Here is a 19061-nt window from a genome sequence, read left to right on the forward strand (position 1 = left end):
AAGGAAATCGGACAAGCCTTGGCCTTCTGCAAGTGGAATATTTCCGTTAAAAGCGATTCAGCATTATTCACCAATAAGCGAATTTATAAGAACATTGACAATGCAATGGGTTTTCTTTCTTACTTGGCCTTGTCTCATAATAAAATAATATTTTGAGGACAAGACCTTTTTGTCGTCGCCATGATGATAGTAATTAAACTTGAGGTTTATGTTTAAACATGATTGAGCATAACAGCATACCATGCCCCAATAAAAAAAAATATTGAAATAATAATCTCAATCTCGATCTCGATCTGAGGTCGGGGTGGCTCAGAGGTAGAGTGTTCGCCTCCCGACCAAGAGGTCACGTGTTCGATCCCCGCCAGGGGACTTTCTTGTGACTTCTCATATGGACACTCAGTACTGGTTTGACCCAGGAAACGGACTCGAGAGAGACTCTATAAGCTCAGCTTTCGTCGCAATCGAGCTAAAATAAATTGGTATAAACCAATCTCGATCTCAGCTCAATTTACTCTCATAAGAGCATTGTCTGCATAAAGATCTTGTATGTTTTTAATATTTTTAAAAGTGCATTTTCTCATAAAATTTGTTGATAAAAAGCTTTTGTCAACATTTCGAAGAAATTTAATTCTAGAGCATAAATCTTGCTATTCTAAGAGTAGTTGCTCAGTTTGCTTTTGTGCTTTTTCTTTTTTGAATATTTAGTAAAGTGTTAAACGAGATATTGTATATGAAAATGCAACTTTAAAAAGATTGAAAACATATTCGATTTTCAATAACATGAAATATTATGTTTAAAAAAGATTTGCGATTTATTTTGTGATTTGATTTTAGCATTTCACTATTTTGTGATATGGGCGTCTGGTACATTTGCTTTCAAACTCGGCTGTATTGTCAGTGTTTGTTATCCGTTAATGTACAACATAACAACACCAACAAAAACATAACAAGCCAACGGAAAAAAATGGCACCCCCAATTTCTTCTCTTTTTTATTCTCGTATGAGAGCGAGTTTCAACAGTCAATGAATGAAAATGGTCCGTTTTAGGAATCCACGTTTTGGCGAGCTAGCTAACAAATCGAAATGGTATTGGGACGAGTTGAAGTTGGTCTATATATTGTTTTTAATAATGTTGTATTTGCTAAATGTTTTTCTCTAGATACACGTCAAAAATAAAATTATAAGTTATTTACTGAATGTTAATGTACAAGCTATGGTGGAAACTTTGGTTAGCAATTTAAAACATCAACAAACCTGCGATTGAGAAGCGCTTTTCGAAGAGAGGTCAGCGGTATTATCTTTTTCCTAAAAAAACAAAACAAAACTTATGATTGATTCCATACAGTTTATGATTATACTTGTTATAAGCTTGTTGTAATAATTTCAAGTTACATTTAACCTTAACATTTTCTTGAATGACGGGTATTTCGTTTGTTAAATATAACATACCGTATCGATGTATTGTCGCAGTCGCCATCTCTGCACCGCTGTAATTAGATTCAATGAGGTAGTCTTATTGGCATATAATGTCCGTATGTATTATTCAATACCTCATAAAATGTGCATTCATTGAATGACCACGAATGTAACATTAAGCTATAGTTATATGAAAAATAATAATTATTTATTTACAGCGCTGAACACAGAACACTTTCCAATGTTACGCGCTCTTTTTCAATTATATCCTTTAGAGCATCACGCCAAAAGTTATCATAATTATGAGTCGCAGTATATTATAAAGAGTATAACTATAATAAAGTTTATCCTGGCGACGTCATTTATAATATAAACACACACAAGATAAAGCAAAATGTGCGGCGACATAGACAATTTCAAGAAACACTGTGAACAAAATGTTTGCTTACAAATATGTTCCGTGTCTAATTTGAACAAACCACACCACAAGTGGGTTACATTAACTGTAATATACCCATAACGTGTTATAAGTTTAGTTTAGCCAAGTATGTATGTAGATGTTGTGACACCAGACGCATCTTACTTGGTCAATTATGGGCCTATGGTCTGTCACAGTCTGCATTTGCCCTGCCGCAATGGTACCTAAGTCGAAAAAGCATATACAATTGGTGAGAGTGTCCTTTCCAAAATATTTATTACTAAAGGTTTTTTCATTTAATCAATTATTGCGTACCTACTTTATTAATTGTTATCCACTGATAGTTGTTATATCATGCACAAATACAAGTTATACAACTACGCTGGCAATTTAATCCTTTTCATTCTCCAAATTGAAACGAACATATTTTGTGCGAACATATTCACCTTTGCTTAAAACATGACATTTCATGATTTTCACAACTTAAGCCTATTTTGTGTTTTAACATTCAGTCTTCTCAAAATGTCACAAATATTCAGCCAACTGAGCTATTGAGCCAGCCAACTGACCTATTGAGTCAGCCAACTGAGCTTTTGAGTCAGCCAACTGAGCTTTTGAGTCAGCCGACTGAGCTTTTGAGCCAGCCAACTAACCTTTTGAGCCAGCCAACTGAGCTATTGAGTCAGCCTACAGAGCTATTGAGTCAGCCAACTGAGCTATTGAGCCAGCCAACTGAGCTATTGAGCCAGCCAACTGAGCTTTTGAGTCAGCCTACAGAGCTATTGAGTCAGCCAACTGAGCTATTGAGTCAGCCAACTGAGCTTTTGAGTCAGCCAACTGAGCTATTGGGCCAGCCAACAGAGCTATTGAGTCAGCCAACTGAGCTTTTGAGTCAGCCAACTGAGCTTTTGAGCCAGCCAACTGAGCTATTGAGCCACCCTACTGAGCTACTAAGCCAACCAACTGAGCTATTAAGTCAGTTGTTGATAAGATATACGAAGGAATATAAAAAATAGCGTACACGTTCTTAACCATGCACATATACTTCTATTAAGCACCATTGTTCATATTTCAGGATGATTTCTTTGTTTTCGTCCACACATTAAATCCCATATCGTATCGGTAACAAGTAAAATAGTCGTAACAGTTCTTGAGTAAAATTGATAGATAGAACCCTTGTATACACTGATCTTATCCAATTTTAACTGCACAATGCCTCCTCATGTTTGTAATGACCTTAATCAACTTGATTTAATCAATTATAATCAAAACTTGAGCCTTACAACATAAACGGGCGCTTAGGTCATAACCTCTATTGGTCAATGCTATGGATCGATGAAAGAAGTCAGTTGTGTATCTCTCAATAAGTGTATGTTGCCTTTTAAGTTTCTTGTTTAAGGTTTGGACACTGATACTATCCCTGTAGTTTTCATTGTATTATTTAAGTAAAACAGTTAACAATGTCATGAAATCCTACCTTTATCAACTACATTCAAGGTATAGATGTGTTTCTGTTTTGACGGCATAAGCTTATACAGGTAACCCTCCGCCTCTATAAGACCATACTGAAACAGTTATAGTCAGTCACTGTAAATGACCGTAATAGATCAGATATAATAAGTCACTCTAAACGAGCGTACTAAAACAGTTATAGTCAGTCACTCTAAACGATCGTACTAAAACAGTTATAGTCAGTCACTCTAAACGATCGTACTAAAACAGTTAGTCAGTCACTCTAAACGATCGTACTAAAACAGTTATAGTCAGTCACTCTAAACGATCGTTTGGAAACATTTAAAATCAGTCACTCTCAGCGACCGTGCTGAACATTTATACACAGATTATCTAAACGACCATTCTTAAACGTCCATAAACAGCTACCTACTCTAAACGACCAAACTAAAATGATTAAAAGTACCCATAAACGGACATACTGGGACATTTATAAAGAGCCACTCAAAACGCCCATACTTGAATGTTCATAAACAACAACTATAAACTGTCAGACTCTAAACAACCGTCCTAGAACATAAATAAATAGCCACTCTTAATGACCCTTCTGAAACATTTTAAAAACAACCCCTCTAAGGGACCCTTCTGAAACATTACTAAACAACTTCGCTTAATGAACGCTCTGAAACATTTATTAATAGCCATTCTTAACGGCCGTCCTAAAACAATTAAGCGACACCGTACTGAAACATCTATATACATCCTCTCTAAGTGACACCGTACTGAAACATCTATATACAACCCCTCTAAGCGACACCGTACTGAAACATCTATATACAACCTCTCTAAGCGACACCGTACTGAAACATCTATATATACAACTTCTCTAAGCGACACCGTACTGAAACATCTATACACATCCTCACTAATCGACACCATACTGAAACATCTATATACAACCTCTCTAAGCGACAACGTACTGAAACATCTATATACATCCTCACTAATCGACCGTACTGAAACATCTATACACAACCTCTCTAAGCGACACCGTACTGAAACATCTATACACAACCTCTCTAAGCGACACCGTACTGAAACATTTATACACATCTCCTCTAAGCGACACCGTACTGAAACATTTATATACATCCTCTCTAAGCGACACCGTACTGAAACATCTATACACATCCTCTCCAAGCGACACCGTCCTGAAACATCTATACACATCCTCTCTAAGCGACACCGTACTGAAACATCTATACACATCCTCTCTAAGCGACATCGTACTGAAACATCTATACAAAACCTCCCTAAGCGACACCGTACTGAAACATCTATACATAACCTCTCTAAGCAACACCGTACTGAAACATCTACACACAACCTCTCTAAGCGACACCGTACTGAATCATCTACACACATCCTCTCTAAGCGACACCGTACTGAAACATCTATACACATCCTCTCTAAGCGACACCGTACTGAAACATCTATACACATCCTCTCTAAGCGACACCGTACTGAAACATCTATATACAACCTCTCTAAGCGACACCGTACTGAAACATCTATACACATCCTCTCTAAGCGACACCGTCCTGAAACATCTATTCACATCCTCACTAATCGACCGTACTGAAACATCTATATACAACCTCTCTAAGCGACACCGTCCTGAAACATCTATATACAACCACTCTAAGCGACGCCGTACTGAAACATCTATATACAACCTCTCTAAGCGACACCGTACTGAAACATCTATATACAACCTCTCTAAGCGACGCCGTACTGAAACATCTATATACAACCTCTCTAAGCGACGCCGTACTGAAACATCTATACACATCCTCTCTAAGCGACACCGTACTGAAATATCTATACACATATTCTCTAAGCGATACCGTACTGAAACATCTATATACATCCTCTCTAAGCGACACCGAACTGAAACATCTATATACATCCTCTCTAAGCGACACCGTACTGAAACATTTATACACATCCTCTCTAAGCGACACCGTACTGAAACATCTATATACATCCTCTCTAAGCGACACCGTACTGAAACATATATAGACATCCTCTCTAAGCGACACCGTACTGAAACATCTATACACATCCTCTCTAAGCGACACCGTACTGAAACATCTATATACATCCTCTCTAAGCGACACCGTACTGAAACATCTATACACATCCTCTCTAAGCGACACCGTACTGAAACATCTATACACATCCTCTCTAAGCGACACCGTACTGAAACATTTATACACATCCTCTCTAAGCGACACCGTACTGAAACATCTATACATATCCTCTCTAAGTGACACTGTACTGAAACATCTATATACAACCTCTCTAAGCGACACCGTACTGAAACATCTATACACATCCTCTCTAAGCGACACCGTACTGAAACATCTATACACATCCTCTCTAAGCGACATCGTACTGAAACATCTAAACACATCCTCTCTAAGCGAAACCCTACTGAAACATCTAAACACATCCTCTCTAAGCGACACCGTACTGAAACATCTAAACACATCCTCTCTAAGCGACACCGTACTGAAACATCTATATACAACCTCTCTAAGCGACACCGTACTGAAACATCTATACAAAACCTCTCTAAGCGACACCGTACTGAAACATCTATACACAACCTCTCTAAGCGACACCGTACTGAAACATCTATACACAACATCTCTAAGCGACACCGTACTGAAACATCTATACACATCATCCTCTCTAAGCAACACCGTACTGAAACATCTATACACATCCTCTCTAAGCGACACCGTACTGAAACATCTATATACATCCTCTCTAAGCGACACCGTACTGAAACATCTATATACATCCTCTCTAAGCGACACCGTACTGAAACATCTATATACATCCTCTCCAAGCGACCGTACTGAAACATATATATATACATCCTCTCTAAGCGACACCGTCCTGAAACATCTATACACATCCTCTCTAAGCGACATCGTACTGAAACATCTATACACATCCTCTCTAAGCGACACCGTACTGAAACATCTATATACATCCTCTCTAAGCGGCACCGTACTGAAACATCTGTATACAACCTCTCTAAGCGACACCGTACTGAAACATCTATACACATCCTAACTAATCACCCGTACTGAAACATCTTTACACAACCTCTCTAAGCGACACCGTACTGAAACATCTATACACATCCTCTCTAAGCGACACTGTACTGAAACATCTATATAAAACCTCTCTAAGCGACACCATACTGAAACATTTATACACATCCTCTCTAAGCGACACCGTACTGAAACATCTATACACATCCTCTCTAAGCGACACCGTACTGAAACATCTATATACAACCTCTCTAAGCGACACCGTACTGAAACATCTAAACACATCCTCTCTAAGCGACACCGTACTGAAACATCTATACACATCCTCTCTAAGCGACACCGTACTGAAACATCTATACACATCCTCTCTAAGCGACACCGTACTGAAACATCTATACATATCCTCTCTAAGTGACACTGTACTGAAACATCTATATACAACCTCTCTAAGCGACACCGTACTGAAACATCTATACACATCCTCTCTAAGCGACACCGTACTGAAACATCTATACACATCCTCTCTAAGCGACATCGTACTGAAACATCTAAACACATCCTCTCTAAGCGACACCCTACTGAAACATCTAAACACATCCTGTCTAAGCGACACCGTACTGAAACATCTAAACACATCCTCTCTAAGCGACACCGTACTGAAACATCTATATACATCCTCTCTAAGCGACACCGTACTGAAACATCTATATACAACCTCTCTAAGCGACACCGTACTAAAACATCTATACACAACCTCTCTAAGCAACACCGTGCTGAAACATCTATACACAACCTCTCTAAGCGACACCGTACTGAAACATCTATACACAACATCTCTAAGCGACACCGTACTGAAACATCTATACACATCATCCTCTCTAAGCAACACCGTACTGAAACATCTATACACATCCTCTCTAAGCGACACCGTACTGAAACATCTATATACATCCTCTCTAAGCGACACCGTACTGAAACATCTATATACATCCTCTCTAAGCGACACCGTACTGAAACATCTATACACATCCTCTCTAAGCGACATCGTACTGAAACATCTATATACATCCTCTCTAAGTGACACCGTACTGAAACATCTAAATACATCCTTTCTAAGCGGCACCGTACTGAAACATCTGTATACAACCTCTCTAAGCGACACCGTACTGAAACATCTATACACATCCTAACTAATCACCCGTACTGAAACATCTTTACACAACCTCTCTAAGCGACACCGTACTGAAACATCTATACACATCCTCTCTAAGCGACACCGTACTGAAACATCTATATACAACCTCTCTAAGCGACACCGTACTGAAACATCTATACACATCCTCTCTAAGCGACACCGTACTGAAACATCTATACACATCCTCTCTAAGCGACACCGTACTGAAACATCTATACACATCCTCTCTAAGCGACACCGTACTGAAACATCTATATACAACCTCTATAAGCGACACCGTACTGAAACATCAATATACAACCTCTCTAAGCGACACCGTACTGAAACATCTATACACAACCTCTCTAAGCGACACCGTACTGAAACATCTATACACATCCTTTCTAAGCGACACCGTACTGAAACATCTATACACATCCTCTCTAAGCGACACCGTACTGAAACATCTACACACATCCTCTCTAAGCGACATCGTACTGAAACATCTAAACACATCCTCTGTAAGCGACACCGTACTGAAACATCTATACACATCCTCTGTAAGCGACACCGTACTGAAACATCTAAACACATCCTTTCTAAGCGACACCGTACTGAAACATCTATATACATCCTCTCTAAGCGACACCGTACTGAAACATCTATATACAACCTCTCTAAGAGACACCGTACTGAAACATCTATACACAACCTCTCTAAGCGACACCGTACTGAAACATCTATACACAACCTCTCTAAGCGACACCGTACTAAAACATCTATACACGACATCTCTAAGTGACACCGTACTGAAACATCTATACACATTATCCTCTCTAAGCGACACCGTACTGAAACATCTATACACATCCTCTCTAAGCGACACCGTACTGAAACATCTATATACATCCTCTCTAAGCGACACCGTACTGAAACATCTATATACATCCTCTCTAAGCGACACCGTACTGAAACATCTATATACATCCTCTCTAAGCGACCGTTCTGAAACATATATATATATATATATACAACCTCTCTAAGCGACACCGTACTGAAACATCTATACACATCCTCTCTAAGCGACATCGTACTGAAACATCTATACACATCCTCTCTAAGCGACACCGTACTGAAACATCTATTCACATCCTAACTAATCGACCGTACTGAAACATCTATACACAACCTCTCTAAGCGACACCGTACTGAAACATCTATACACATCCTCTCTAAGCGACACTCTACTGAAACATCTATATACAACCTCTCTAAGTGACACTGTACTGAAACATTTATACACATCCTCTCTAAGCGACACCGTACTGAAACATCTATACACATCCTCTCTAAGCGATACCGTACTGAAACATCTATATACAACCTCTCTAAGCGACACCGTACTGAAACATCTATACACATCCTCTCTAAGCGACACCGTACTGAAACATCTATACACATCCTCTCTAAGCGACACCGTACTGAAACATCTATACACATCCTCTCTAAGCGACACCGTACTGAAACATCTATATACAACCTCTCTAAGCGACACCGTACTGAAACATCAATATACAACCTCTCTAAGCGACACCGTACTAAAACATCTATACACAACCTCTCTAAGCGACATCGTACTGAAACATCTATACACATCCTCTCTAAGCGACACCGTACTGAAACATCTATACACAACATCTCTAAGCGACACCGTACTGAAACCTCTATACACATCCTCTCTAAGCGACACCGTACTGAAACATATATACACATCCTCTCTAAGCGACACCGTACTGAAACATCTATATACAACCTCTCTAAGCGACACCGTACTGAAACATCTATATACATCCTCTCTAAGCGACACCGTACTGAAACATCTATACACATCCTAACTAATCACCCGTACTGAAACATCTATACACAACTTCTCTAAGCGACACCGTACTGAAACATCTATACACATCCTCTCTAAGCGACACTGTACTGAAACATCTATATAAAACCTCTCTAAGCGACACCATACTGAAACATTTATACACATCCTCTCTAAGCGACACCGTACTGAAACATCTATACACATCCTCTCTAAGCGACACCGTACTGAAACATCTATATACAACCTCTCTAAACGACACCGTACTGAAACATCTAAACACATCCTCTCTAAGCGACACCGTACTGAAACATCTATACACATCCTCTCTAAGCGACACCCTACTGAAACATCTAAACACATCCTCTCTAAGCGACACCGTACTGAAACATCTAAACACATCCTCTCTAAGCGACACCGTACTGAAACATCTATATACATCCTCTCTAAGCGACACCGTACTGAAACATCTATATACAACCTCTATAAGCGACACCGTACTGAAACATCAATATACAACCTCTCTAAGCGACACCGTACTGAAACATCTATACACAACCTCTCTAAGCGACACCGTACTGAAACATCTATACACATCCTTTCTAAACGACACCGTACTGAAACATCTATACACATCCTCTGTAAGCGACACCGTACTGAAACATCTAAACACATCCTCTCTAAGCGACACCGTACTGAAACATCTAAACACATCCTTTCTAAGCGACACCGTACTGAAACATCTATATACATCCTCTCTAAGCGACACCGTACTGAAACATCTATATACAACCTCTCTAAGAGACACCGTACTGAAACATCTATACACAACCTCTCTAAGCGACACCGTACTGAAACATCTATACACAACCTCTCTAAGCGACACCGTACTAAAACATATATACACGACATCTCTAAGCGACACCGTACTAAAACATCTATACACATCATCCTCTCTAAACGACACCGTACTGAAACATCTATACACATCCTCTCTAAGCGACACCGTACTGAAACATCTATATACATCCTCTCTAAGCGACACCGTACTGAAACATCTATACACATCCTGTCTAAGCGACACCGTACTGAAACATCTATATACAACCTCTCTAAGCGACACCGTACTGAAACATCAATATACAACCTCTCTAAGCGACACCGTACTGAAACATCTATACACAACCTCTCTAAGCGACACCGTACTGAAACATCTATACACATCCTCTCTAAGCGACATCGTACTGAAACATCTATACACAACATCTCTAAGCGACACCGTACTGAAACATCTATACACATCCTCTCTAAGCGACACCGTACTGAAACATCTATACACATCCTCTCTAAGCGACACCGTACTGAAACATCTATATACAACCTCTCTAAGCGACACCGTACTGAAACATCTATATACATCCTCTCTAAGCGACACCGTACTGAAACATCTATATGCAACCTCTCTAAGGGAAACCGTACTGAAACATCTATTCGCAACCTCTCTAAGCGACACCGTACTGAAACATCTATACACATCCTCTCTAAGCGACACCGTACTGAAACATCTATACACAACATCTCTAAGCGACACCGTACTGAAACATCTATACACATCCTCCAAGCGAAACCGTATTGAAACATCTATACACATCCTCTCTAAGCGACACCGTACTGAAACATCTATACACATCCTCTCTAAGCGACACCGTACTGATACATCTATATACAACCCCTCTAAGCGACACCGTACTGAAACATCTATATACATCCTCTCTAAGTGACACCGTACTGAAACATCTATATACATCCTCTCTAAGTGACACCGTACTAAAACATCTATATACATCCTCTCTAAGTGACACCGTACCGAAACATCTATATACATCCTCTCTAAGTGACACCGTACTGAAACATCTATACACATCCTAACTAATCACCCGTACTGAAACATCTATACACATCCTCTCTAAGTGACACCGTACTGAAACATCTATACACATCCTCTCTAAGCGACACTGTACTGAAACATCTACATAAAACCTCTCTAAACGACACCGTACTGAAACATCTATATACAACCCCTCTAAGCGACACCGTACTGAAACATCTATACACATCCTCTCTAAGCGACACCGTACTGAAACATCTTTACACATACTCTCTAAGCGACACCGTACTGAAACATCTATATACAACCTCTCTAAGCGACACCGTACTGAAACATCTATATACAACCCCTCTAAGCGACACCGTACTGAAACATCTATACACATCCTCTCTAAGCGACACCGTACTGAAACATCTATACACATCCTCTCTAAGCGACACCGTACTGAAACATCTATATACAACCTCTCTAAGCGACACCGTACTGAAACATCAATATACAACATCTCTAATCGACAATGTACTGAAACATCTATACACAACCTCTCTAAGCGACACCGTACTGAAACATCTATACACATCCTTTCTAAGCGACACCGTACTGAAACATCTATACACATCCTCTCTAAGCGACACCGTACTAAAACATCTATACACATCCTCTCTAAGCGACATCGTACTGAAACATCTAAACACATCCTCTGTAAGCGACACCGTACTGAAACATCTAAACACATCCTCTCTAAGCGACACCGTACTGAAACATCTAAACACATCCTTTCTAAGCGACAACGTACTGAAACATCTATATACATCCTCTCTAAGCGACACCGTACTGAAACATCTATATACAACCTCTCTAAGCGACACCGTACTGAAACATCTATACACAACCTCTCTAAGCGACACCGTACTGAAACATCTATACACAACCTCTCTAAGCGACACCGTACTAAAACATCTATACACGACATCTCTAAGCGACACCGTACTGAAACATCTATACACATCATCCTCTCTAAGCGACACCGTACTGAAACATCTATACACATCCTCTCTAAGCGACACCGTACTGAAACATCTATATACATCCTCTCTAAGCGACACCGTACTGAAACATCTATATACATCCTCTCTAAGCGACACCGTACTGAAACATCTATATACATCCTCTCTAAGCGACCGTACTGAAACATATATATATATACAACCTCTCTAAGCGACACCGTACTGAAACATCTATACACATCCTCTCTAAGCGACACCGTACTGAAACATCTATACATATCCTCTCTAAGCGACACCGTACTGAAACATCTATACACATCGTAACTAATCGACCGTACTGAAACATCTATACACAACCTCTCTAAGCGACACCGTACTGAAACATCTATACACATCCTCTCTAAGCGACACTGTAATGTAACATCTATATACAACCTCTCTAAGCGACACCGTACTGAAACATCTATACACATCCTCTCTAAGCGACACTGTACTGAAACATCTATATAAAACCTCTCTAAGCGACACCGTACTGAAACATCTATATACAACCTCTATAAGCGACACCGTACTGAAACATCTATACACATCCTCTCTAAGCGACACCGTACTGAAACATCTATACACAACCTCTCTAAGCGACACCGTACTGAAACATCTATACACATCCTCTCTAAGCGACACCGTACTGAAACATCTATATACAACCTCTCTAAGCGACACCGTACTGAAACATCTATATACAACCTCTCTAAGCGACACCGTACTGAAACATCTATACACAACCTCTCTAAGCGACACCGTACTGAAACATCTATACACATCCTCTCTAAGCGACACCGTACTGAAACATCTATACACAACATCTCTAAGCGACACCGTACTGAAACATCTATACACATCCTCTCTAAGCGACACCGTACTGAAACATCTATACACATCCTCTCTAAGCGACACCGTACTGAAACATCTATATACAACCTCTCTAAGCGACACCGTACTGAAACATCTATATACATCCTCTCTAAGCGACACCGTACTGAAACATCTATATACAACCTCTCTAAGGGACACCGTACTGAAACATCTATTCGCAACCTCTCTAAGCGACACCGTACTGAAACATCTATACACATCCTCTCTAAGCGACACCGTACTGAAACATCTATACACAACATCTCTAAGCGACACCGTACTGAAACATCTATACACATCCTCCAAGCGAAACCGTATTGAAACATCTATACACATCCTCTCTAAGCGACACCGTACTGAAACATCTATACACATCCTCTCTAAGCGACACCGTACTGAAACATCTATATACAACCCCTCTAAGCGACACCGTACTGAAACATCTATATACATCCTCTCTAAGTGACACCGTACTGAAACATCTATATACTTCCTCTCTAAGTGACACCGTACTAAAACATCTATATACATCCTCTCTAAGCGACATTGTACTGAAACATCTATATACAACCCCTCTAAGTGACACCGTACTGAAACATCTATATACATCCTCTCTAAGTGACACCGTACTGAAACATCTATATACATCCTCTCTAAGTGACACCGTACTGAAACATCTATATACATCCTCTCTAAGTGACACCGTACTGAAACTTTTATATACAACCTCTCTAAGCGACACCGTACTGAAACATTTATATACATCCTCTCTAAGCGACACCGTACTGAAACATCTATACACAACCTCTCTAAGCGACACCGTACTGAAACATCTATACTCAACCCCTCTAAGCGACACCGTACTGAAACATATATACACATCCTCTCCAAGTGACACCGTACTGAAACATCTATATACATCCTCTCTAAGCGACACCGTACTGAAACATCTATACACATCCTCTCGCTTAACCCCTTTAAGCGACACCGTACTGACACATCTATCTACAACCCCTCTAATCGACACCATACTGAAACATCTATATACAACCTTTCTAAGCGACACCGTACTAAAACATCTATACACATCCTCTCGCTTAACCCCTTTAAGCGACACCGTACTGACACATCTATATACAACCCCTCTAATCGACACCATACTGAAACATCTATACACATCCTCTCTAAGCGACACCGTACTGACACATCTATATACAACCCCTCTAATCGACACCATACTGAAACATCTATACACATCCTCTCTAAGCGACACCATACTGACACATCTATATACAACCCCTCTAATCGACACCGTACTGAAACATATATATACAACCCCTCTAAGCGACACCGTACTGGAAACATCTATACACAACCTCTCTAAGCGACACCGTACTGACACATCTATATACAACCCCTCTAATCGACACCGTACTGAAACATCTATACACAACCCCTCTAATCGACACCATACTGAAACATCTATATACAACCCTTCTAAGCGACACCGTACTAAAACATCTATATACAACCCCTCTAATCGACACCGTACTGAAACATCTATATACAACCCCTCTAATCGACACCGTACTGAAACATCTATATACAACCCCTCTAAGCGACACCATACTGAAACATCTATATTCAACCCTTCTAAGCGACACCGTACTAAAACATCTATATACAACCCCTCTAATCGACACCGTACTAAAACATCTATACTCAACCCCTCTAAGCGACACCGTACTGAAACATATATATACAACCCCTCTAAGCGACACCGTACTGAAACTCCTATATACAACCCCTCTAATCGACACCGTACTGAAACATATATATACAACCCCTCTAAGTGACACCGTACTGAAACATATATATACAACCCCTCTAAATGACACCGTACTGAAACATCTATATACAGCCTCTCTAAGTGACACCGTACTGAAACATCTATATACAACCCCTCTAAGCGACATCGTACTGAAACATCTATATACAACCCCTCTAATCGACTCCATACTGAAACATCTATATACAACCCTTCTAAGCGACACCGTACTAAAACATCTATATACAAGCCCTCTAATCGACACCGTACTGAAACATCTATATACAACCCCTCTAATCGACACCGTACTGAAACATCTATATACAACCCCTCTAAGCGACACCGTACTGAAACATCTATACACAACCCCTCTAAGCGACACCGTACTGAAACATCTATACACAACCCCTCTAAATGACACCGTACTGAAACATCTATACACAACCCCTCTAAGCGACACCGTACTGGAAACATCTATACACAACCCCTCTAAGCGACACCGTACTGAAACATCTATACACAACCCCTCTAAGCGACACCGTACTGGAAACATCTATACACAACCCCTCTAAGCGACACCGTACTGAAACATCTATACACAACCCCTCTAAGCGACACCGTACTGGAAACATCTATACACAACCCCTCTAAGCGACACCGTACTGAAACATATATATATACAACCCCTCTAAGCGACACCGTACTGAAACATCTATATACAACCCCTTTAATCGACACCGTACTGAAACATCTATATACAACCCCTCTAAGTGACACCGTACTGAAACATATATATACAACCCCTCTAAATGACACCGTACTGAAACATCTATATACAACCTCTCTAAGCGACACCGTACTGAAACATCTATATACAACCCCTCTAATCGACACCGTACTGAAACATCTATATACAACCCCTCTAATTGACACCGTACTGAAACATATATATAAAACCCCTCTAAGCGACACCGTACTGAAACATCTATACACAACCCCTCTAAGCGACACCGTACTGAAACATCTATATACAACCCCTCTAATCGACACCATACTCAAACATCTATATACAACCCCTCTAAGTGACACCGTACTGAAACATCTATATACAACCCCTCTAATCGACACCATACTCAAACATCTATATACAACCCCTCTAATCGACACCGTACTGAAACATATATATACAACCCCTTTAAGTGACACCGTACTGAAACATCTATATACAACCCCTCTAATCGACACCGTACTGAAACATATATATACAACCCCTCTAAGTGACACCGTACTGAAACATATATATACAACCCCTCTAAGTGACACCGTACTGAAACATCTATATACAACCTCTCTAAGCGACACCGTACTGAAACATCTATATACAACCTCTCTAAGCGACACCGTACTGAAACATCTATACACATCCTCTCTAAGCGACACCGTACTGAAACATCTATATACAACCTCTCTAAGCGACACCGTACTGAAACATCTATATACATCCTCTCTAAGCGACACCGTACTGAAACATCTATATACAACCCCTCTAAGCGACACCGTACTGAAACATCTATTCACATCCTCTCTAAGCGACACCGTACTGAAACATCTAAACACATCCTCTTTCAGTGACACCGTACTGAAACATCTATACACATCCTCTCTAAGTGACACCGTACTGAAACATCCATATACAACCTCTCTAAGCGACACCGTTCTGAAACATCTAAACACATCCTCTCTAAGCGACACCGTACTGAAAGATCTAAACACATCCTCTCTAAGTGACACCGTACTGAAACATCTAAACACATCCTCTCTAAGCGACACCGTACTGAAACATCTATATACAACCTCTCTAAGCGACACCGTACTGAAACATCTAAACACATCCTCTCTAAGTGACACCGTACTGAAACATCTATATACAACCTCTCTAAGCGACACCGTACTGAAACATCTATACACAAACTCTCTAAGCGACACCGTACTGAAACATCTATATACATCCCCTTGAAACATCTATATACTACCCCTCTAAGCGACACCGTACTGAAACATCTATATACAACCCCTCTAAGCGACACCGTACTGAAACATCTATACACAACATCTCTAAGCGACACCGTACTGAAACATCTATATACATCCTCTCTAAACGACACCGTACTGAAACATCTATATACAACCTCTCTAAGCGACACCGTACTGAAACATCAATATACAACCTCTCTAAGCGACACCGTACTGGAACATCTATACACAACCTCTCTAAGCGACACCGTACTGAAACATCTATACACATCCTCTCTAAGCGACATCGTACTGAAACATCTATACACAACATCTCTAAGCGACACCGTACTGAAACATCTATACACATCCTCTCTAAGCGACACCGTACTGAAACATCTATACACATCCTCTCTAAGCGACACCGTACTGAAACATCTATATACAACCTCTCTAAGCGACACCGTACTGAAACATCTATATACATCCTCTCTAAGCGACACCGTACTGAAACATCTATATACAACCTCTCTAAGGGACACCGTACTGAAACATCTATTCGCATCCTCTCTAAGCGACACCGTACTGAAACATCTATACACAACATCTCTAAGCGACACCGTACTGAAACATCTATACACATCCTCCAAGCGAAACCGTATTGAAACATCTATACACATCCTCTCTAAGCGACACCGTACTGAAACATCTATACACATCCTCTCTAAGCGACACCGTACTGATACATCTATATACAACCCCTCTAAGCGACACCGTACTGAAACATCTATATACATCCTCTCTAAGTGACACCGTACTGAAACATCTATATACATCCTCTCTAAGTGACACCGTACTGAAACATCTATATACATCCTCTCTAAGTGACACCGTACTGAAACATCTATATACATCCTCTCTAAGTGACACCGTACTGAAACATCTATACACATCCTAACTAATCACCCGTACTGAAACATCTATACACATCCTCTCTAAGTGACACCGTACTGAAACATCTATACACATCCTCTCTAAGCGACACTGTACTGAAACATCTATATAAAACCTCTCTAAGCGACACCGTACTGAAACATCTATATACAACCCCTCTAAGCGACACCGTACTGAAACATCTATACACATCCTCTCTAAGCGACACCGTACTGAAACATCTTTACACATACTCTCTAAGCGACACCGTACTGAAACATCTATATACAACCTCTCTAAACGACACCGTACTGAAACATCTATATACAACCCCTCTAAGCGACACCGTACTGAAACATCTATACACATCCTCTCTAAGCGACACCGTACTGAAACATCTATACACATCCTCTCTAAGCGACACCGTACTGAAACATCTATATACAACCTCTATAAGCGACACCGTACTGAAACATCAATATACAACATCTCTAATCGACAATGTACTGAAACATCTATACACAACCTCTCTAAGCGACACCGTACTGAAACATCTATACACATCCTCTCTAAGCGACACCGTACTGAAACATCTATACACATCCTCTCTAAGCGACACCGTACTGAAACATCTATACACATCCTCTCTAAGCGACATCGTACTGAAACATCTATACACATCCTCTCTAAGCGACACCGTACTGAAACATCTATACACATCCTCTCTAAGCGACACCGTACTGAAACATCTAAACACATCCTTTCTAAACGACAACGTACTGAAACATCTATATACATCCTCTCTAAGCGACACCGTACTGAAACATCTATATACAACCTCTCTAAGCGACACCGTACTGAAACATCTATACACAACCTCTCTAAGCGACACCGTACTGAAACATCTATACACAACCTCTCTAAGCGACACCGTACTGAAACATCTATACACGACATCTCTAAGCGACACCGTACTGAAACATCTATACACATCATCCTCTCTAAGCGACACC

Source organism: Mya arenaria, chromosome 13, assembly GCF_026914265.1.
Source record: "Mya arenaria isolate MELC-2E11 chromosome 13, ASM2691426v1".
Classification (NCBI taxonomy): Eukaryota; Metazoa; Mollusca; class Bivalvia; order Myida; family Myidae; genus Mya; species Mya arenaria.